The 24,257-nt window shown below is 43.9% G+C and overlaps 1 protein-coding gene across 1 annotated transcript in view; it reads right to left on the minus strand.

Moving 5' to 3' along the window:
* Nucleotides 1-24,257, minus strand: part of EEPD1 (endonuclease/exonuclease/phosphatase family domain containing 1) — a 61,587-nt gene that overhangs the window by 27,274 nt on the left and 10,056 nt on the right. The window lies entirely within an intron of this gene.

Raw genomic sequence — 24,257 nt, forward strand, 5'->3', positions numbered from 1 at the left:
ACACACAAAAAAAGAATGAATCACTCCATTGCAAGCATTACAGAAACACAAGTAACAGCAGAACTGAAGTTCTCTTTTTATTCTCTCACTTGGAAGAAGTTTATAGAAGTATAAATGAAAAAGCACTCAGGATATAATAAAATAAAGCAAGAGAGAAACAGCATTACTTTGCTTTGATTTAGCTCTCCCAAAGAGATTTTCTGGTTTCTGCCTTACAAGCACATTTGAATCCACTTCACAGAGAAATTGCATTAATCATTATATTTTTAATACCCTACGTTAACACTGAAGGACCTTCTGAACAGTAAACACAGGGAAAGAATATAAACATTTCTATCATTTTTAATCAACTCCGTTCTTCAGTATCAACAATTTCCACGAGTCTCACAATCATCATTCCCAGGGATTTATAGCATTACAAATGAGATACAGTAACTAAGACAACCCAGCTCAAGAAATGTGAGGGAGATAGGAGGGAAACAGCATGTTTGAAAGTAGGGCTAATAGAGACTGATCAATAATTATTCCAATAAGGCCACTTGCTAAGCAAAACCAAACTTCCTCACCCACTGAACCTGGCCTAAGTTTACCTCTAGAGGCTAAAACCTGCTCACTGAACTGCATTCATTTCAACAGGTTATCCCAGCAGGATTTTGCCCTGTAAGACACATTACTCAGATAAAAATCACTGCTAAACCAAGGTACGTAAAAGAACCTTGTACCACATCTACACTTTCTTCATCAGTTTAATGAGTAATTATAAATTACCCATTCTTCTTCAACATCAGTTATTTGCATGTGTCCCCACTTACTGCAAAAGCCCAATCTTGCACAGACTAAGGAATTTCAGGAAAAGACCTTACTGCATCCCCACCAAGCTGAAGGGCCTCTAGGATGGACAGGAACCTGAAAGCAGATGAAACTCAGACCACTACCAATCACATCTAACTAAAATCAAGAGCACGCCAGGGGGAGGGCCTAGTGTCAATTCCCCATTCTTTTTCAGTCATTGCATTCTACACTGAACTCATCCTTCAGTTTTTTCCAGTACAAAACAACAGCTGTTTTTCCACAGATGGCGCCCAAGAGATGCACAGTTTAGGTAACAACCTCCCTTAATGACCTTACCCAGCCTTAAAAACACTTGCTCAGTATATTACCCTTGTAGTCCCAAGGATAACTTCCTTTACTCAGGGATACACAAACCTTCGTGTTGCAGTCCAGGAGTCAAATGATGCAAATAAATATTGTTTAAATTACTCTCGTGATTCTAGGCAGTCACAGCAAAGAGCCAGTACAGTAAAAAGCTCATATTCAGTAGAGGGCGCGGAGCTGTTGTAGCAGTCTGCCAAAGGATATGGTCTGCCATGCACTACTGCAAGAAGTTTTATCAGGCTTTCTGGACCTCAGAGCAATGTTGCATAATGCTGGAAAATCCACTGATGTCCTATACATTAATTATGTATGTCCATCCCATAACAGCAGCAAGCAAAACTTTAGTTATGTCCTTCTATTGTACTACAATGCTTTCCATTACAAGTATTCATAGCCTAAACCCCTCAACGCAAATGTCTTTTCATTTTAATGTACTTCTAGCTTTCAGACATCATCAAAAGCATCGCAAAAAGCCTACATCCAGTGAATTATAAAATAGCCCCAGACCATCAGTTTCCAGCGTGTAGAGCCTATTACTACCAAGACAGAGAGGACTGGAGATGGTTCAGAAAACAGGGGGATAATCAGGAAGAAAAGGTATTCCACTGAAGTACAGAAGCAATGAGAGACCACCATTAAAAAACATTGTGACACTGTGTGCTACCCTAAACTTTGGAAAGAACCTAAGCTGATACATCATGGATATCACTATCCTCCAAATATACGGTAGATAGTGGTGATACAGCCATGATCAAGGCCTGCCTCTGAATTCAGGGCTCACCTCTTAGTGTTGGGTGCCCAGCCTCCAGCACAGTACATTTTGGAGAAGCGCAGGCAAGGCAAGAGGGAGGATGTCTAGCATGCACACATAGAGAAATTCAGAGTGCTGACAGCCAGTGGGAGTTCTACAAAGACCACTTCAAGTCCATGTGCATGCAGTGAAAGCTAGCAATTTGCCACCCCCTTTCAAAAGCTGTGCAACAGCTTTGTAATTACGCAAATTACTTCTTTATTATCCTTTTGAAAGCAGTAGTCGCTTGAGACTTTGAACACTTCATCATTAAAGGTAAAATTCATCAATTGAGGTTGCTGATGCTTCTAACAATTTACCAATCTATTTCACAAACATTAATTGTGGACTACCTGACAATCAACAGCTGCAGAAGAAAGATGAAGTAGACAGCCAAAATACAAGTACCATTTTCAGTAGAGATCGACATCTTATTGCACAGACCTACCCTCCCATTAACAGTCAAAAAGCCCCACAAAAATTCCTTAAGCTTTTATTTAAAACAATTTACACTGAGTTAAAGAAAAACAAGTAACAAAATATGAAGCATGACTCCTTTTCACTTTATCTCATCATATTTACAAGGATGCTATACTCTTGCTTGGAGATGAAGAGCCCCCCTCAAAACATTCACGTCCTACAGAGATGTAGCAAAAGTGAATTCTAAGCCGCTGTGAGACTTGCAGCAACAACAGTTTTGGTGGCTCAGGTTTGACTCTTGCTAAGAACAGACTTTCTTTTACTGTTCTTAACCTATAGAGATCAATGTTTTCCCAAGTATTTTATGAAACCTCCTCGCTGTTTTCCACTCAGGTGACATACAACCCTTCATATATCATACAAGAAGCCTCTTTCCTTGGAGCACTGTCACTGATCCACTGCCTGGAAAATTGTGCTTGATCGCCAGTTAATTACTGCTATCTCTTACAGCAACTCCAAGTAACGTTTCTACATGCTGCTTTCTGCAAGGTCAGTTTAGATATGCAGTTTCTTTCAAAGATCCTGCATTGGGGGTTTCATGCTTTGAGAAAAAAAAAAAATCAGGCTGTTTATTTAGGCACTCCATCAGCAATCCCACACATACCGGAAGCAGCACATACCCACATATGCTGTTTGTAGCTTAAATGTTTGCTGAGGATTTCAGAGCAGAAGGGAACATTGCTGCTTGGCAACTAGGGGACAGTTCTGATAAAGCAGAAAGGCAAAGTCAGTTTCTAAAAGATGACGCTGATCCTGAACTCTTGCTGTCTGTTCAATACTGCCTTTATGTGCTCTGTTTACATACCCTATGTTCTTTTCTTTCATCCTCAACTGCAGTATGTGAACACTAACTCACGAAAAAAGTTGGAGAAAAATGAGTTCTCTAAAAAAGCCTTTTGATTACCAGAGCACCTGCTCTAATCCACCAGCTTTCAAGTACGCTAGTAATAGATCTACTCTACAAGTAACCGTATTGACACGACAAAAGCAGCCCTGCTTGTATCTGAAACTGTTCTAAAAGTACTTCAATTACTCTCCGTGATCTATTTAAACAAAACTACTGAAATTTAATATCCTTGCACCCTGGCCATAATCAAAATACTTGAGAGGATGCAGTAATCAGAATGCAGAACTCTCCTGCAGCAGTAAAAATATGCAAACATGATGTGCCGTCAAGGAAACACACGACTTTTTCTTTTTTTGGCTGCGGGTGATGCATGGCATTCCCTCTCTAAGGGAATTCCTTCAAGTTTCCAGAAGATTAGTCATGGTGCTGAGCGAATGCATATAGCTATACAACATTTCTGCTCATCTTGGAAGTGTTGCAATCCTTTCCTGAAAGTATTCTACTTATTAAGAAATAGAATTGGGTTCCTCTCTTGAATCCCATCTACCCCTCTGCAGGAGTAATGAAAGCCTTATCCACTACCACAGACTTGCTGATACATTCCTTGCTGGTTGGGGCATTCCTGCTCACCACAAGCCATCATCACATATTTGCACTGCACTTCACTTCCCTGCTTGAGTTGCCACTGTGTACAAGCGCCCTTTGCTCTTGCAAAAGGGAATGTCAGGGCCTTCCTAAGAACCACCCTCTGCCTCTGCTGGCTGCCTCCTGCGTGGCACAGGGCAAGCAATGATCTTCCGTGGGCATTTCTGCTTTCAACAGCAGCCTGCACACCAAGCATCTGTCAGCAGTATGAACCAAGAACTGACCTCAGTTCATTTTGCAAGGTTAGAAATCTTTGCTCAGGGCTTGAGGTTTTCCCAAAATCCCATGCTTTGTATTAGCCCATAAGCCTGACTAAAGTTAGTGACATCAAAAAAGGTTATTTAACTTCTCTTTGTTTTCTGGACCCTTCCTCTGAGAATGGCTGTATCAAATCTCACTTCATCTATAATCACAGACGTTATTATAAATAGCCTATGTAAAAACCAATCATCCACAGACAATTATTTTAAGCATTGTTAAATCATTCCCTCCTTCCACTCCATAAACTTCTTCCCTTTGTTCTTAAGATCCCCTAACCATTTCTTGGCCTCCGGTAAAGTTTTATGGTAGATTTACACATCCCTGAATAGTTCTTTTAAACATCTGGAAGAGCTAGCTTACAACTGAAGTCCTCGACAACAGCCTCACATGCGGGTTAATGCAAACAAGCAGAACAAGAATTCCCCCTAGATCACAGAATCGGCTGAGCTGGAAGGGACCCTTAAAGGTTATCTAGTCCAACTCCTCTGCAATGAACAGGGACATCTACAGCTGCAACAGGCTGCTCAGAGCTCCATCCAATGTCTCCAGGGACAGGGCTTCCACCACATCTCTGGGCAACCTGTTCCAGTGCTTCACTACCTTTATTGCAAAAAATGATGTGCATGAGAGTCAAAAAGTAACAGTGGAAAAGCACAGCTCAGCTATGCTAACAGTCCTGGATATCTTGGGGAAATCAGCTACTGAGGCTCTCCTCCTAAGGGCGATTGTGGTGATGGGTTATGGAAGTGGCTGTTGCAGTTACGTGCTTACTGTGGTGGCTGGGAGATGGAGGCACAGCCCACGGCAGCCAGCCGCTGGCAGTGCAGTGTTAAGGACTGTGATTAACTGCTTTTTAATTTGTTTTAAATGTGGCCAGAAGCTGACAAACTGAGCACGTGCTTCTTTGTAAGTACATGCAGGGTGGAGAAAGAGAGCAGCCAAAAAGTGACACACAGAGGAAAACCAAGACCATGCTTCTCAGGCCAAGGGCTTCGGGCAGCTGCAGACCCCCAGCAGCAGCAAGACCAACATCCAGCAGCAGGAGGTGCCTCAGGGCACACAGCTGAGCAGCTCTGGACCTGGGCAGCAAGCCGTGCTGGTGCCTGGCGCTGACCACAGTCACCTGGCGGGCAATGAGCTCAGCGTGGTGCCTCCAGCTGTGGTGATGGTGAGACCACATTAACGCACACATCATGAAGAACTCATTCATATTTTTGCTGGTGTGTTCAATTTGCAAACTTCTCTTTTCCCTCACAAGTTCTGACAACTTAAAAAGAAAAAAAAACCCAGCCAACAGTAACAACAAAAGCAGACAAAACAACAAAAGCAGCAGAAAGAAAAAAAGCAGACTTAACGACTTTCATCCTCATGAACTTCCTCCGTCTACACATATGAAGCCTGACAGGGAAATCAGTTTCTCCTTTTCCACTAAAAGCATCAGTGTCTTCTCAGTCACTCCTTAAACGGAGGGAAAAACCCAGCCTGCAGCCATGTCAAATGGGTGCTGGGAGCCACTAGTGACCTCGTGGAGCACGCTGACAGCGTTGGATGGAGGCACCACGCCATGATGCTGGGAGATCATGACAGGTAATGACACAATGAAAGGCCCTGGAAGGGTTCTCAGGAAAAAATACAACTACAGTAAGCAGAAAGGGGGGCAAAACCTGGAGCCACGTTTTCTTTTATATTTATATAAAAGAAAAATGTATATATAGACACACACACGCATACATATCTATTTAGGGGAGCTCTCCTGCAGTTTCCTGTCTTGGATGAAAGCAGCTGTTCCTCGATGTCTAGTCACCACTGATTTGCCTGCATAAAGGTTTAAAAACAAAAAGCACATCAAGGCTCTGCAGTTTGGGAACAGAACCAGGAGTAAATGGAAGGAACAGAGAAGTTGAAAACCATCGGACAAATTCCCGGCATAATGCCAGCTGGACAAAAGCTGCTCCCTCGATGTTTGCATTGATGGATCCTATTACATTATGTGAGTGGCTGGAGTATTTGTTATGGAGAGAAAGGAAGCTGTAATGGAACTAAAAGGGGGAAGACATGAATTATGGATGCTCAGTACTGAGCATCAGAGGGCGAAATGGCAGCATTATCCAAGCTAGCAGACTGTAGGCAAATGAAGTAGTTTCCTACTTTCTTTTCCCCCCATTTCAGTGATTCCCTAGGTCCCACGGTGCTCTCTCAAACCTCTCTTGCGTGCAGCAATCTCCTTGGCATACTCTTTCCAATATCTGCAGAGGTGGGGCCATCATTTTGCAGGACTTATGCCCTTTATACCAAAGGTTTGATTTATGCTTAACTGATGCTCTGGCCTCAGCAATTGCTATGCTGTTGCAATAGCGGAACAGTGATTCATAAACCCCGGTCTGCGGGCATTCCCAAAGCACGAGTGCACAACAGAAAGTGAAGCTGCAAGAACACCAAACTTCTCACTAGCACCCTGGAAGGCAGTAAGGCATGCTCACGAAATAACCCAAACCACAATCAGCAGTAGCTGAGTGCCAGTGCTCTGGCACTTGCGCAGCAAAGAAGTGCTTCCTCATGCTTAGATGGAAGCCTCCTGATGTTTAGATGGAAAATTAGACCTGCACATCTTCCTGACTTCCTCTCAGGATCATCCATTTCAAGCTTTCTCCAAATTGACAAAATCTGTGCTGCTACAGACATTTATTATGTCAGTAAGGAGAGTAGGGCCAGATCCATTAACACCAAGGCAGGATGGCTGGTTCATGATCCAAACCACTGCAGGTGAGCTTGTGCTCTATTTTATAGCGTTGCTGTTCCTGGTGATAACAAAGCAGCGGTGGAAAATACATTACTACTCTCCGTAATGCGCTGCTACAATAAAGATGAGATTTACCGCAAAATTAAGAAGGGAGCGGCTCAAAACTTCCAGATTCTCTGTGACTCTAAAGATGCTAATTTCCATTAGAACACAGTTCCTTTCTTGTCCAGAAAAGGTGTCTTCTGAGTAGTGAGATGCTGATGCTCAGATGCTCAACACAACCCTTCAGTAAATTCCGGAACTTTCTATTGTAGAGGGGATTAAGAGCAGCAGAGAAGCATCCTCTTTACCTCCTCCTGCAGGTACAGGACCATCTCACAGACATTACTCTTTCCTTTTTCAAGAAAGAGAGAAGGAGAGCGGCTATCATCTATTCATTTCCACTCGTGAAACATTTCCATTTCTGAAGATACTCTCAAACTTTTAAACTAGAAGAAGTTATAGAAGGAGAATCCTTTCGGGTGCATGCAGAAGTATTCCGCCTTCATTCATTATGTCCACACATTCCCTATCCTACCTCAGTTCAGGGTGCAGAGTACTGAAAGCGTGAGCCCAGAATGAACAGCACTTTCCGGAAACACTTTGCTAAGTTGGATGCCATCCCACAGACTTTTCTTCTGTTGTCGACTTTCCCTTTCCTGTTCTTCTCCAACTGCATCTCTGCAAGCTGGTGCAATGCCAAGACAGTGGCAGCAGTTATAAAAGTAAGTGTTGTGGAAGGCTTCCAAGGTCCTCGGAAGGGATGCTGGTTGTCAAGGGCTGAGATACATTGCACTTGTCTGAACAGAATCAAAACCGATTCCTGAGATGCAAAGGTTAATTAGACAAATGGCTCAAAAGGATCACTCTGTTCTAACTCATTATTTGATGATTTTTTTTTTTAATTTAAAAAGAGATTTTTTTAAATCAACTAGGCAACTGAAAATAACCCCCAAATTCCCAAATGCATGAGATCAAACCACAGAGGGCCTGAGACTGCCAATAATACAACAGTTATAGAAGAGTAGCCCAGTAAATGAAAAGCAAGCAAATCAAATACATGTATTAAATTATACAGAATATAGCAACCTTGTCTTCATATATCTTCTAACAGGAACGTCAGGGTGCTGACACTGGCAACACAGCTTAACTTCCAAAATCATTCATAACTTGGGGTGGGCAACAATGAAGGCTTTTCCACCACCACTTCCACCTACACTCCTTCACACATTATTCCTGTGCCAAGCCCTTGACTACACCATAATTCAGGCAGCACAAGACAACACTATGTAAGTTAGAAAAGCAATCTGATGACAGTCATATTTACTCATAGAAACTATAGAAGTTGTTTCAAATCACTTGTGACAGCAAACAAAAAAAAATGTTGTACTAAGAAAAGGGAGAGGGTGGCTTTTTGTTTCATTTGCAATGTGGTGCAATGCATTCTCCCTCTTCCATATCACATTTCTTATAATATTTAGCTAAGTAAAATAACATCTCCCTTCAAACTGGTTTGCCTTATGTCCAAAAGACTTCAAATTATGGAAAATGCTCTGTACAATGTTCACAGTCTTAGGATGATTACTAAATTTTTAAAACTTTTCAAAGCAAGTCTGCTTCCTCATAATCTTGCAGGAAGACAGCAGCTTACAAAGAGTGTTGTGTTTGCAGCAACATTGATTTCCTCTGAGTCATTAAAACTGGACATGGGCAAGTTACTTAACTTGCACTGAATTATTCAAATCTGTCCAACAATGGAGGAGACCAAGATTTAACAGAAAAAGTAGCTGCTCATAAAATCAAAGGTGACTTAAAGCTTCCAAATATAGGCGTTATATGATAACGTAAGTGGTGTTTGGCATTTGGCTCTTTTTCTGGATCTTCTGAATCATTCTCTGTCCGGGTAGGGCCTCCTTGTTCCAGAAATGGCACCTTTTCCAACTCAATTCTGCTGGAAAAACTGACTAGTCCTTAATTAAATCACATAGACATGTTTGGGAGTGGGCATAATGGTACACTATCATCCTGCTGCACATAACAAAGCTACGGATAAAACCTGGGGCGGTTGGGATGCAAAGCAATTAACAGGCACTATATTTGAAGAATTTACCTTTGAGTCCCTGTAAAACACCGTTAAACTTGGGAATCAATAAAATGTGATTTAAGATATGTTAAATATTATGTTAAAGAGCCTACTGTCTCCTTATTCATACTCAGAAACTTAATGCAATATTACTTTGTCATACATGCATATACTCGTCCAAGAGATAAGGGTTTGCCATTTAAAAACCTTACAAAGGACTCCACTGGAAGTCAGGTCACCCTGCTAAACATGTGTCCCAGAACAAGGCTGTAGTTTGGTGGTACATGACCAAGACCCAGTTGGTGATATCTGAGTGCTGTTAAAGTTTAGTCTGGCATTAAATGAAGAGTATTGAAGCTTCCTGGCTGAATCTGAATACAGAACTTCGAGGTCTTTTATAATATACTCCTAACAAAGAGATTGACCCTCAAAAGTTGGCACACACTTTTAAGAGTTTGGCAGAGTTCCACAATTGTGCGTTTCATATGAGCATTTCATTGAGAAAATTGTATGCCAAAGAAGAATTGGTTAAGGATTGGAAAGGCTGAACATCAGGGATTAAAACAGGAGAATGTACCCAAGAGTTGCTCAGAGAGACACTGGGAAATGGCTGAGGAGAGGCACTATGAGGAGGGGAGGGAAGCACTAGAGAAATCAAGAGCAGTGCTTTGGTGAAGAGTACTTTCCTCAGTACTTTCACCAGCCTTTTCTCCAGCAGCTTTTGCTGTCTTACAAATTCAATGGCATTTCCAGAAAAAGGATGAAGCGTGCTGTTATGATAGGTAGAGAATAAAGCAAAACAAACAAACAAAAAAACCCCATACAGAATAGAAGACAGAATATAGGTCTTCAGGACTTCCCAATGCATGGCTAAAAGCCAGCGGAACTGAGTTCACAGAGCAGAGCTCAGGAAGCTCATGAGACGAGCTTGGGGCTGCAGTGCCCTGCAGGAACAAGGGGCAGGCCTCCAGCACCCACAAGCCTTCCTCCACCCCTGCATTTTATTTTCACCTTCCTTCCAAAAATCTATATAGGAGCTATTTTGGCTTCTTCAGTGATATTAAGGAAATGAACGGTAAGACATGGGAATTAGTGATCATAAAGGAAAATGTTGACACAAACAGTAAGGAGGTACTCCAAAATATATATAAAGTAGGTGTGATCATGCCTACTGCAAGATTATCGTGGCAGTTTACTATTATCAGCACCCAGCAGATATTTAAAGCGCAAAATAAGACCACAGACCTGACCAGCAAGGTCTCATCCGCAGCTCATGTCAGGCATGACTAAGACAGATAACTGTGAATCTGATTCATACTAGCTTAAATCTGCCTCACAAAGCTCAGGCTAACACAGCCAAGAGTGCAAAACTCAACATGTTTGCACACACAAACACAGGCCCCATGAGCTGCATGTACCTTCTCCATGTTTATCCACCTCAGTCAGCATCGCACATGCCGTGTGTGTGCCACGAGATAGAGAAAAGCTTCGCCAAGGTGACCAAGACCTTGCCACCACTGGCAAAGAAAAGATTTTCAGTATAGCTCTACCAGTTCACCTAACAGAACAATGCTCCTGCAGTCCTACCCTGCCAAAGGCCCCACTGTAGGCCTAGCCTAACAATGCAATGTTTCCACTTTGGCGGGGCTTAACGTGTCAGTCAGCACATCTATCCACCGCACAACAAACACAGATGGTGGCTGGATTGACTGCTAACAACTGGTTTGTTCTCATTATAGCATCTATGCCATATGGTGGAAAAAGGACGTGACAGACAAGACTTCCTCAAAACCGAGACTTGGCCAGCCTGCTTTGCTTTAAAAAAAATAGTATGAAACCAGAGTAATTTGGTACCCAAGCTTTGAAGCTGTGTGAACTAGCATACCTCCTCCTAAAACCGAGGTCAACTGCACATTTCATAATGTGAGGAAATTGAAAACTGTGAAAAGAAGCAGGCCAGAGGGAGCAAAGGCAGAAAACTCAAGTCTTGCATACCAGCAAAGATGGTACTCCTCCACTCTGCAGGCACCCAAGCCTGTCACTTTCAGGCACACCACCAAAGCCAACGGAATTAGACGATTCACAACTGGAGCTGACATCAAATCAAAAGGAGTTTTGCTCCCACAGATGCTACACACTTAGGTCACCAGAAATGCTAAGATCTTTGTTCAGAAAATAACTATCTGCCAAAACTGAGGTTACAACCACAGAAAGCAAAACTCAGACAAGAAAAGCAACTGTCACACAAGGGTGAGAAGCTAAAAGTACAAAAATTACAAAAGTGTCTATCAGCTTAATATTGCAACAGAACAGGGAATGGAGCCTATGGGCATCATTTCTAGGCTCACTCGAATAGCAAACCAGTCTATCAGTCCAGTTGTTTCCCCTACAGTAATGACTCTGAAGAGTGATAGGGGCTACACACAGCTCATGCTTCAGGTTAGCCAAAAGCCACAACCTCACATAGCCTTTGCTCTTGAATATCGGAGGAATATGGAAAGGTTTTGATTTAAACTTCCAGGGGATGCTTCACGTATCTGTAACTCTAATCCAGGGCAGAATGTCATCTTTCATCAGTTCTCAAAGTCAGGAAAACTGGCTGACTCCATGCTCTCACAGACAACTGCTGTCTTCCAAGCAGCTCTGGCTGCTGGCATAATTTTCCAGCACAGCTACACTGAGAAGGGACAGACTGCTTAAAATGAAAGCATGCAACAAATGCATAGCAGAGCAAGCTATGGCCTATTTCACAGAGTACTACCACTCACTTTTTCTCTACTGCTGCTCAGAAAATTCCTAGAAACTAAGCGTGGTAAAAAGAAGAACCCTCCAGCAACCAAGTCTTGAACATCTGTCTCCAGGAGTAGCAAAGAACCACAGATAAGAAACACTGGTCAGAAAGGACCATCTGATGCAGCAACTCCCTCAGCATCGTGACTATCATGGGGAACTACCATTACAACAGCTGTGGCTTCACTCAGCTGCATCCTGGGAACCTCCAAAAACATAAGACACCATGTGCCTTAACATAACCTCTTCAAGTGTTGCACCAGCCTGTGAGTAAGGAAGCCAACTGCCCACTTGTACTAAAGCAAGGGGTTATTTCACCCACAGTGCTGGGCCACGTGCTTCTTCTTGGACTTTATAAGGTTTCTGTTGGCCCGGTCACGTTTCTCCAAGACCTGGATTGAAGGGTTACCATCTGCCACTACAGCCACTCCCCCAGATTACACACCGTTATAGAGCATAATACTGTATTACCCATTATAAAGGAAAATAACCCTGTGCAGCAAATGCAACTGCAATAATGGTCTTTATTGGCACAGGAATAGCTTCATCTGACTAGACAAATGGGTTAAATAATGTATTCCCCTTTCTCCCCTGCAACAATTCTTCAGATTCTTCAAAGGTCAGAGATACTCAGCAAAGAAGCCAAAAAGTTTCCGCACTCCCTTCTCCACTATCGCATGTAATGGGATGTCACCACTGTCTGTATCAACATCTCACCTGGTGCCTCCCAAGCTTCCTAGGTTGGAAGCTGCTGTCCAGACTGAGCCTGATCTCTGTGGAGGATTACGTAGCCTTGATAAACTTTTCACCAACAAATACTATAGAAGGGATGTCTCTCACCCACCACAAAACTATGGTCCCATCCTACCTCAGGAATGTGGGGGTGCCTAAGCCTTTATTTGAGCTTCTCCTGAGCTCCTAAGCAGCACGCTATTTTCTGGCATGGACTTATTAACGTGCCATGTTAAAAATTCCCTAGAAAGAACAGAGCCGACAGTGTTTCCCTTGTTCTAATATGTACCTAGAAAATAGCACAGTTGAATTATTTTACATTCACTTATCACAGTAATCTTTTTGTCCTGTTATCTCATGCTTTGAAATCAAGAGCCTCATGAGAAAGACCTGTTTCATCTCCTGAAGAAAAATATGAATTTTATCTCACGGAAGGTACTGGTGACATTTTTAAATAGTCAAATATTTGTATGTGGAATAACACTTTCTAAATAGCTTGTGTTGCTAGCAATAACTGGTGATGTCACGAAAGCAGATTAACGATCTTTCAGTCGGTGACTGCAGAAAAGCCTGTGTACATGGAGGCACACGGTAAATGCTTTCCTGCAGTTGAGGAATGTGCACAAGAGCAAGGCAGCTCAGTTTCTTCTCAGTCAGAACAGTTGCGGTTCTCCACCAAAGCTCAACCAGGCTGCTATCAAGGTCTCTAGAGCCTCGAGGCAGAACAGCAGTGAAACAAGGACTGCGTGTAGTTTCCAGAACAATTTATGCCAGTTCAAGGGCATCAGAAATGACTTCCCCACTTCTTTATGACAAATACAATCGTTGTATTTGTCACCATAATAAAAAAAAGGCTGAGCAGACTGCGGTGTCTATCTCCGAGTGATCCAACCTGATAAGCTATCGCACCATGCAAAGAATCAAGTGGCGTGGCTGGACCTTGCCAGAGGAGCAGAGCAGACTGCTTAACAACATAACCTAACCACGTAGCACCGCATTCCCCATGCCAAAGCCGCATCTACCCTCCTGGAAGAGCTGGTGGCCTAGACCCATGTCCCCATAGGGCAGGAGCACATGCAGGATCAGGCACAGGAGAATGCAGGTAGATCTGTCCCCATGCCACTTCCCTGCCCCTGAACAGCTTTCCTGCTGGAGTGCTTTCAAGTTGGAAACTTCGTATGCTACCACCTGTAGATTTCCAAGGGCATTACCAAGGGGACAAGAAGTGCTGACCCCAGCAGGTATGGGTGGGCAGCCAGGGCACAGCTCAACTTTCTCTTGCATCTGTAGATAAAATGGTTTAAGCGGTCACTGCTCCCATCCAGTAAGCTGTGTTCAGCAGTCATTTAAGTGAAGCCAATTTGCTTCACAGACAGGCAGCTCCCAGATTAACCTGGATCAGCTCCGGGCACTTAGAAAGAATAACAGATAGCTATGGCGAAGATCTCAGAAACACAGCACTTAAGCAATGCTAAGAATACGCATGAAGCTGCAGAGAAGACACTCATCCAGTGTCACATCAGAGATGGAGGTGGGACAGAGCCATATCCTTGTCCTCTTAGACCACCTTACTTTTCAATGCCTTCCTTAGAGATTTCACAATGCATGAAAATGTACACATTATGTAAGCACTAATTATATAGTGCAAATGACTCCCACACCAGATTTAAGGAAAACCTTAAGGCATTATTCGTTACTTCAGCATTCACTCTTTGCTGTTCGGATCACAGCTCCTATTGTTGTAACAGCCTTCCTGCTTATTTATTTTATTTTATTTTATTTTTTTTTTACGTTCCAGACAAATATTTTCTAGCTATATTTTTCACTACAATTTGGGGATGTAAAGGCTAGTTAGCAGGGGATTTGTGAAGGTAGTGGAAGCAGGGGTAATCAAACAGAAGCCTAAAGCATTTTCAGCAATACTCAAAAATGGGGCAGATGGAATTGAAAACTTGTAACTGCTAGGAGAAGAGCACTGGAGCTAGCCTTAAGCCTCCTTGGAAGATCTAGCCACCAGCGGTCATTACTTTGCAGCTTAAGTCCAGCAGAAGCAAGTTTATTTAACCGGGCAGGTTTTGCTGACATTCAGCACACAGATGACCAGCGCTGGGTTAGACGCACAAGAGAGCACCAGGAAATGTCATGGTTTTCCTAAGGCACACAGCAGAAACACACATGGTTTTCCTAAGGCACACAGCAGAAGTTTTAGGCTGCCTCTTTCTCAAAGTGTGTCAAATAAATCCCCAAACGCTGAACAGCTACAGCTTAATCTTAAAAGGTCATGCACTATTTAAAAATAAAAAATTAAAAAATTAAAACCCAAAGCAGAGAGCACTGGAGGAATCACACAGGCTGGGAGGACTGCAGTGGGCATTTTACTAAACACGTGATTCTTGTCATCTCCTCTGCCCTGCTCACATTGCATGCGGCCAGTGCTTCAGGTGCTTTGCTGCTGAGTGGATCCAAGCTGCTGTGAACTCCAGGCAGAGCGGATTCGCTGAACTGAAGTAACCCTGCCGGCAAGGATCCAGCCAGACATCTTCAGGGTTACTAGGATTCATGCTCAAAGAAGAGAAACGCTGTCTCTCTAATAAAAATAAAAATTGCCGAAGGCAGATGTCTCAGCGTTCAGTCGGATATTACGTGGTTGGGATTGCATTGCCACAGGATTTAATAAGAGGAAGTTATCTTATCTCCCTTGGTTTGGCAAAAAAAAATATATCAAAACCAGAAAAACACAAAAGTATTTTCAGCTTTAAAGAGAAAAGAGAAAAATAGCTGAGACCATGCAACCTTCCTATTAGTTATTCCTCTTACTAAGAGAGGAAAATGAAGTGCCTGACGTTATGCAAGTCTTGGCGGTGTAGGAAAGGTTAAAAGAGTTTACTGGACTTCTAATGGGGATAATTACAGCACTTCTGCACAGCCCATATGCACCAAAAAGGTGATTTCATCTGTTTTCTTATTTATTCCTCCTTGACTAAATTCAAGGCTTTCTACCTCCAAACTCATTTTCATCAATGAGACAATTAGCAGTTCTCCTCACCATTTACTTTGACAAAACAAAGCATTTTTATGTAGCCAGGCAACGTATATGAGGCTACTGAAGCTTCATGACTGGGCAACACATGAATTACTCCAGTGGGATTGCTTTCGTTTTACATCATCAGTGGCTGGGACATCCAATGATTGATGTCTCACCCTGGGGCGTCCCTGGAGCAGGATTTTGGGGGATGCTTGTCCCACCACCAGGCTGCCTTCTCCTCGAGCATTATGCTAACGAGGCTTGGGATTTGGTGGTGGCAGCGATGTCCTGACATGGACTAAGTGGAACCCGACATATCATGAGAAGAGAAGAAGGAAGAAGAAGATGGCAGGCCCAAGAGGATGGTCCTTAGAGAATATGGCAGCAACTGTGTCATACAATAGATCTGGCTGGAGCCCCTTGTGTGTTCAGAGATTTTTCACTAGTTTAAACAATCTAAAAATTATTCAAGTGACAACTGCTACGGCCTATATATGAAACATATAAAAATCATCCCCTCCTGAAGGCCTCAAGCCTCAAACACAGGAAAAGACCAGCCAAGTAGCAGAGCCTGCAGGAAAAAAAAAATAAGGCAAAAATGCCAGCATTCATGAGCACTTCACTGAAAGAAAATGCCAAGGGCAAGACTGCAATTCGGCATCTTGCTCTGAATGAGGCCACCATGAAGCAGCACCATCCTCTGGGAAAGAAGCTCAAGAAAAGAGCACAGAGTGACACAAGCAGAGGAGGATGACAGGGGTCCACTTTGGGAAGAAAGGCCATAAAGAGAAAAGGCAGCTAGCATCCCCTCCTCTTTTCAAGGGGCAAGAGGAAGAGATAACACCACACCACATGTAACAGGCTCAAGATGAAAGCACACCAAGAACATCTTCCCCAGAAAAGCAAAGTGTAAGAAGGAAGTAGAATGGAGAATCTCAAAAACTTTCCTTCTGCTCTTCAGAGAAGAGCAAGAATAGGTCAGGCAGTTTACTCTTAGGACTGAAGCATAATTTAACAGTTGGGACAGACAGATACAGCACTACGTAGAAAACAGGATGACTGATCACTGGAGCACAGCCTCCACACAGGCGCTTCTCTCTTCCCTGCAGAGGGCTACAGGTCACAGTCCTCTTTCCTCACAGCCCGAAAGAGCAAGAGGAAGAATCACAGAATGGCTTGGGTTGGAAGGGACCTTAAAGCCCACTCAGTTCCTGCCCCCTGCTGTAGGCAGGGCTGCCAACCACCAGATCAGGCTGCCCAGGGCCCCATCCAACCTGGTCTTGCACATCTCCAGGGATGGGGCACCCACAGCCCCTCTGGGCAGCCTGTGCCAGTGCCTCACCATCCTCTGCGTAAATTTCTTCTTTACATCTAATCTAAACCTACCCTCTTTTATTTTGAAGCCCCTTGTCCCACCCTTCAGCTGAAGTCTGGCCAACCACGTTGGCCAAACGTGCCAACAGCTATCAGCAATTCACACACCTCCTCTCTACTCAAAGACACCCATGCCATTCAGTACCACGTACCACCACAGGATTAGGAAAGACTAAGACAACCAAGATCTTTTCCAGCCTTAAAAGAAGCAGTTATTCAGGTACATACATAGCCCCAGTGTAATTTTGCTTGGTCATAAAAAGCACTCAAACAAATCCATGTTGCTCCGCAGTCTCGTGCAATGAGTAAGCAGGGGTGATGGCACCAACACAACGCATCATGCAACAGAAGTTTGGTAACAACATGAGGTGAGCCAATACTCAGTTGGGATCAACAACCCAGCAGGAAAACGTTGCTATAATGAGTTAGTCAACATTGTCACTCCGTCAGCTCTGTGCTGAAGAAACCTCTCACATGGTTTGCAAACCACCTGATTTTCTACGTTAGCAGAGTTGGGTGTTGGGCTTTTTCTTTCCTCCTTGCCCACCCCCATGCCAACAAGCAACAATGATCTGAAAGGCTCTTTCAAGAAGGGAAACGCCCATTGCTTCTGCAGGATGTGAAATTCAGAAGGGATGTGGGCTAACAGGAGGAGGTGCAGCCGAGGCAGAACACAAGACATAGCCCACAGCAGGCATTTCTGCATTCAACTCACTGGACATGGGATCTGGCTGGGAAACATCCTGCCTCTCTCTGTTTCAGCCTGCTTTGAGCAGACAACAGCTTTTTCTCTTCCACCAGGCAATACTGCAAGGGATGAATGTGAGAGGTTTCAGGTTATGGATCACAACGGTCTGAACAATTGGTACATACAGCTCCAAGTTAATCCCCTTATTTTTAGGAGCTATCTTCATAGTTCATGAACTTCCAGCACTGGCAATGCCCAGCCTTGCAAAGGTGATGGCATACAGATGTAGAAACCAATTTAGGGATCCCAGTGCAGCTGACTGGCATTCATGGGTACAGCTTATCCCAGGTTCTAGTAAATAGGAAGAGACACCCTGAATTAAAATCAAACTACTGAGCTCCTTTTGATCACACCTCAGACCACAGCTTTAATTCCACCCCAGCCTCCTCTCTCCTCAAATCAATTCCTTTAGCACTCCACATGCCCACAGCTAATAAATCACCTCAGAAAGGGAATGAAAGGGAATAGAGGCACAGCACTGTGTATGGAAGAAGTTCTAACTCCACCTAAGCTCCTTACCTGCTTGAAGACAGGAAAAAGGGAAATAACTGTATGTGGGATAAATTCCCTTTGCATCCTATATTTGCTTTGTCTCTTTGGGTGAAGGCTTCAAGAACTGTGTAAGGCCTTCTGGAGCAGCACCTTTCACTTCTGCTGCCTGGTGAGCTGGCCTCGAGGCCACATAAGATCAATTACACAACTATCTCAATATAATGAGATTATAAATAATATAATCCAAGCTTCCAAAGTTAAATCTCTGCACTGAAAGATGCCCTTGTACAGGCAGGTGCATACATATTTTCTATTTTAGCATCCTGCTCTTCCTCACTGAACTAAGGTTTGGAAAGAAAAAAGGCTCGTTCAGTAGAAAGCCCTATTCTCCCTGCTCTATTAACCTGCTTTTATTTCCCCTGGCTACACGCACACAAAAAGAAATAGCAAACCAGCAGCAAATCTCCTGAGTGACTGCAAGCAGTGGCAAGAAGGAAGCATCCTTTCCTCACGCTGGAAAGCAGAAGGCCCACAGTGCCAAAAGTTTGTGCTTCTTGATGACAGGCCAGCAAGCAGATGTACTTAGCCCTGCTCAGAGACAGCCCTGGTAACTCAGCATCACTGTGGGAGCAACCACTCATACCACCATCACGCCACGCCACTGCCCTCTGCCTTGGCTCCTCACTGTTTCGGGGTTACACTATTCCCATGAACTGCTGCTTGTGTTTCCTCACAGAAAGCAAACAAGAGAACATGCTATCCTCCATACACACCATACCCTGCGAGGGGATTAGGAAGAAACAATGTCGGAGTGTCTTCAGTGAGCTGGAAGCGGTCCCAGCGTCAAACTTCACAATGAGACACAGGAAGGAGTTCTGAAAGCTTCCCAGTCAAAGAGTAGCCCTGTGTGCCAGGCTCAGGGGTGTCTGGACATAAGAATGGCCTTTAAAGCATAAGGACACAAGAGCACTGCACACAGACAGCCCCTGTGAATGCACAGAACAGTGGCCTGAGCTCAGCTTTGCTTTTTTTTTTCTGGCATTCAGCGCTAATTGTGCAGTCCAGCTTCTTAACCTTATTTAGGTCATAAGCTCCGATGCAAAATAGCCTTAGAAACATTAATCTTCTGTGGGGGTGGGAAAGCCTGCTTGGCCAGAAGCAGAGCTCCCCAGGTATCACAAGTGAAGCACAGTCGTACTTTAGAAAGTGAGGATGGGAAGATATGGTGCTTCATGAATGGGGCTGAGCCAGTGGTGCGAAATTATGCCTCATGCAGCTTTGTACACGCTTTCCACATTTTGTGGGTAAAGTAGCTCTTAGCAAACTACATATGCACGACGTGCACCAGAGTGGTGAGGATGCCTACCAGACGTTCCCTGGGGTTCCACCCTGATATCCTACCAGGGACACTGTGTCATGCTGCAGACCGCTTTCTTCTCCAGCACAAACAGGTGATAAACCCACAAAAATACAGTGGTGAAGTGGCAAGGGAGGCAACACAGGCACCCCTCATGAGTAGAGGCGACAGCATTGCACTCTGAGCCCTGGTAACTGTTTTACCAGATTCAGTACTGGGCTTAAAGCAACACAAACACATCTCAGGTGGTTTTCCTCAGTGGTACTTACACACCTGCAGGTCTACAAAGTACATGAAGCGGAAATTATAACCATTTTACAACAATGTTCTCATTCCCATTTCTTCATTAGTCTGAGGATAAACTAATCACTGCTCTGCAGAAAGCACTTCAGGTTGTGATTTGCGCCAGTTTTGTTACCATGACTTCCTCCTGAAGTTGTGCCATAAAACAAACTCGTAAAAACAATCGAGCTCATAATATAATATCTATAGGCAATAACACAGTACTACAACATTGAGATTGCCAGGCATCACATTCCTAAGGCAAAGCAACAGTATGGAAAGCAGGATGAAAAAACAGGGCAGCAGGGAAACAGGCAGAAGTGTTTGATGGGCTGCAGCAGACAGGAGGATGGAAGGAGGGAATAAGCAAGCTGCAGAAAGACGTGTCATTAGGCAGCATTTGTCAGGTTCAGTTTGTTTCCTTGCTGGAGTTCAGGTGGCACCGAGATGAAGAGTTCAACAATTCTCCTTTAGCACCCAATTACTTCTGCAGTGGGAGAAAAGTGCCACCGCTGGCTGGACAGTGCTTGCTGCAGCTGCCAGACATCTCTGTTCCTCAGCCCTGTTCCTCAAAGGGGCAAGCACAGCAGCCCGCAGCCTGCACAGGAGGAGTTGTATGTGCTTTCCACATTCTACTTGCTGGGTCTGCTCAGCAAGTAGCCCCACATCAACCAGTCCCAATGACTTTCACCAGTCCCAAGTTACCACTATTTCCACGTTTCCAGATCGCTCAAAGTAATGCTTATTCCACAAGAGACAGTGCTGTGGAATTTGGCAGCATTTTCAGAAGCAATTCAGTTCTGAGGAGCAGACCTGGGAGGTACAGCTTGAGCCGAACACCAGCAGTAATAAAAACAGAAGTGACAGCCTCGGTGCTTTCTCAGGACGGTGAACTGAAGTTAGTGCAAGATCTTTGCTCACAGATAACATTAAATTGCCCTGTAGTGTATAAATATATGTGCAAAGTTTATGGACAGCATTTGACTAACATTAGGATACAATTACCCTGTGAAAAATCTCACAACCAGGAAAAAAAATTCCAAAACATACAAATAACAACAAAAAAATGGCAGTATAGACAGCTGGCAAGCCTCCAGAAGAAAAGAAGTTTTCAGACCATCAACTGACATTCCCAGTGAAAAACACACGTGCACCAACTAGGACAGTACTTACACCTAATGTTGCTCTGCCTTTAGGTTCCAAATAATCCCTCAAAACGCACCATTAAGCACTTTTCAAACTAAGCTACAAGGAGTTCTGTATGGACAACTCATGCTTCTCCTACAAACACCAAAGCCAAACCAAGCCATAATATCTACACAGTGAAGACAAACGACTCCACCTTGACAAGCTGAGATTCCTTCAGTCCTTTCTATTTTTAAGAGACATGCTTAATAGCACTCTATGTTGAAGAGCTACTAGACAAGAAGATCCTTCCGATATCAATTCATCTGTCTTTCCTCCCAGAGCTGATATCTCTGGGCACTATCTTTAAGGCGGTAAGATGCAGATGGGGCAGCAATTGTAAAGTGTCACTGTGGCACAGCAGAATCAGAAAGGCTCAAATGAAGGCTCAGAAAAAAAATTCTGGAAAGTTGTGCTGTTAAGCTCCTAATGTACATACTAATTCCTTTTAAACACTCTTGCGAGTTAAAACTAATTCCATGTCCAGCACTTCAGGAAGTTAACAAGGCCTTTTTCTGTGAAGCCTTAAGCCCATCTGAGGAACAGAAATCAAAAACATAAGGCCTTTCTTTCTCTAAAGCACTGGTCCAGGAGCCTCCTCTATCTTCTTCTCCCCAATAAAAGGCAAGGCTGTAATTTTCAATCAGGTTTTGCCTGGAACTTGAGCTATCTTAAAAGGTTCCGATTTTCAACCTGCCTGGAGAGAGGCTTCAGCAGAGGAGACAGAAATACTGCAGCATATCTTGGAACAGCAGGCAGATTAGAGTGATTTGAGGGAAATACCACAGATGATCAAAGGAAACTGAAAGTCCTTGGCCTGGTAGACAGGTGATATCACAATTCAGGCCTAATGGCTTGAGAGCAAAGGCTCAATCGAAATGCAGTTGGGCTAACTGGAAGCGCTCAAGGTGTGGCAAGGCAATTTAAGAGGCAGGCAAAGCCGGTGAGAAGGCGTTAGTTCAGTAGGACGGGACAGAGGGTGAGGAAGGGGGCACATTTGGGTGAAAAGAGCAAGTCTGAAGGTCAGTCAAAGATAGAGGCAATTTCATTTCAACTTACAGAGACTTAATGGACAGATTACCATGTATCTTTTTATTTTCCCTTGCATTTTGCCCAGCTTGGGTGCACGGATGTGCAATTTAAAGCTCAAAAAAGCAGCTGTATTTCAAACAAACAAGCAAACAAGGCTGCCCAGGGAAGTGGTGGAGTCACCATCCCTGGAGGCATTCAAGAAACGTGTAGATGTGACACTGAGGGACATGGTTAGTGGGCATGGTGGGGACAGGCTGACAGTTGGACTTGATGATCTTAGTCATCTTTTCCAATCTTAGTGATTCTATGAAAAAAAGTCAAAAATGAAATGGGTCTGGAAGCACCTTGCTGCAGAAGGTGAAGTGCATCGACTCACAGCAAAGTGCAAGTGTTTGCGGCTTAAAAAAAGAAAAGGGAAACATCATATGCTTAGATGGGGCTTTTGCTTGAGCACTACAACCTTCATCTACAGGTGTTTTTTCCAGCATTCTTCCAGCCAAGAGCTCAGTGTGGATGTTGTCCAAATATCTGCTAAATCCATGAGCTGCTGACGGAGGATTGCTCGGTCCCAGAACTTCTATTCTGTCCCTTAAGCCATGATTTTCTTTCCTATGCTAATACTTTCCACCAGATAAATCAGAAGTGATTAAAACAAGCAATTAGGATTTTTTTTTGGGGTAACCAAAGGGTAATCTTTATCAAGAGATCCCTCTGAGATATGTTGGAAACATGGCCATGCTGCCTGCCAGTAGCACCAACCCATTCATCCCTCCCACTGCTCACATCTTAATCCAACTCCAAATTTCCACTAGCTGGATTCAGGCCCCTATGTACAACCTTGGCTCTCAGTGTTTGTGCTCAAACCTCACTCATCCTGTTCTGCTGCAGAAAGTGAAGGTGTGATGCCATCCTGCTTGTAGCTCAACACCCTGTTTGTCTTGGGGAGGCCAGTGCAGAGGACAGCTGGCAGCACACAGTTTGGGCTGCATCGATCATGAACCAGGAATTTAAACACAAAAGATAAGGCAAGGAGTAAGACAAAGGAACAGCAGGAAAATATGTGTAGACAGCAAAAATTGCACTGCTGTTGCTGCCAAAAGCATAGGCAAACTGAGGCTGGCCTCTATAAAGGCTGCAGAAGAGGAATAAGGCAGTCACTTCATGTGCTGTGATCAGTAGGTTCAGCAGCAAACCCACGGAACTTCCTTTTTTGTGCATAAAAGCAACAAATTCAAACATTTTACAGCTAATTTTTCAGTATCATACTAGAATCACTTCTGGCACAGCATTCTGCAGTTCAGTGGCATTAAGCTAGAGATGAACTTGGTCTTATTTGCTTAAAGAGAATATATACAGAGACCAAACAGGAGTCCTAAGTTAACATCTGCTGTGCGTACAACAGCAGGCCGCCACTAGTTCAGCAGAAAGCTGGCAAACACTGACACCAGCCAAACCCCAGAGAGGTCACTGACCGCCAGTTACCGTGAACAATGCTGCAGAAATGTCACTGGAGCAGGACAGCGCGCGCTTTCTGTGACCGCAAGCACATGCTGAACAGACCAGCAAGGGAGAAGTGGGAAAAAATGGTGCTATAAATATAAAGGAGTCAAAGGAGAACTCCCCAAACAAAAGTGACAGCTTTTTTACCCCGTATCCAGGAGAGGTTTGTGCTTTTTCCCTCTTGTTAAGCAAAGAAAGGGCATATCATTTTTGCACACCACAAAACAAAGTCCTTGTTGATCAATTAGCTCTTCAGTAACCCATTACAAACCAGCTCAGCTGTGAACAATTTAGACAGCTGCTGTAGCTAAATTTGTACAGTAGCTAGACAACTTCACCTGAAACACTTCAAAGAAAGGAAAAAGGCAAAAAGAAACTTTCCCAATTTTTCTCTTCCCCTTAAATCTAATGCAGGAACTGTACCCAGGAATAGTGTTGTCTGGCAGGACTTGCATTACATGCCAGATTCACCACCTCAGACAGACAGAAACAGGACGGACAGACAGCTTGCACAGCACCAAGGTACCCTCACACACCAGACATGCCTATGCTGTGTACAGCAGCACTAGACAGAGGAACCCAGACCCGTTCCAGGCAAGCAGGCTGGATGCTGCTAACAGCCCAGCTGCCTCACCAGCCAGCTCCTGGGGAGAGCCGTGAATGGAAACAAGGTCAATTAGCTCAGCTGGAGCACAGGAAT

The sequence above is a fragment of the Numida meleagris genome, chromosome 2, assembly GCF_002078875.1.
Source record: "Numida meleagris isolate 19003 breed g44 Domestic line chromosome 2, NumMel1.0, whole genome shotgun sequence".
Classification (NCBI taxonomy): domain Eukaryota; kingdom Metazoa; phylum Chordata; class Aves; order Galliformes; family Numididae; genus Numida; species Numida meleagris.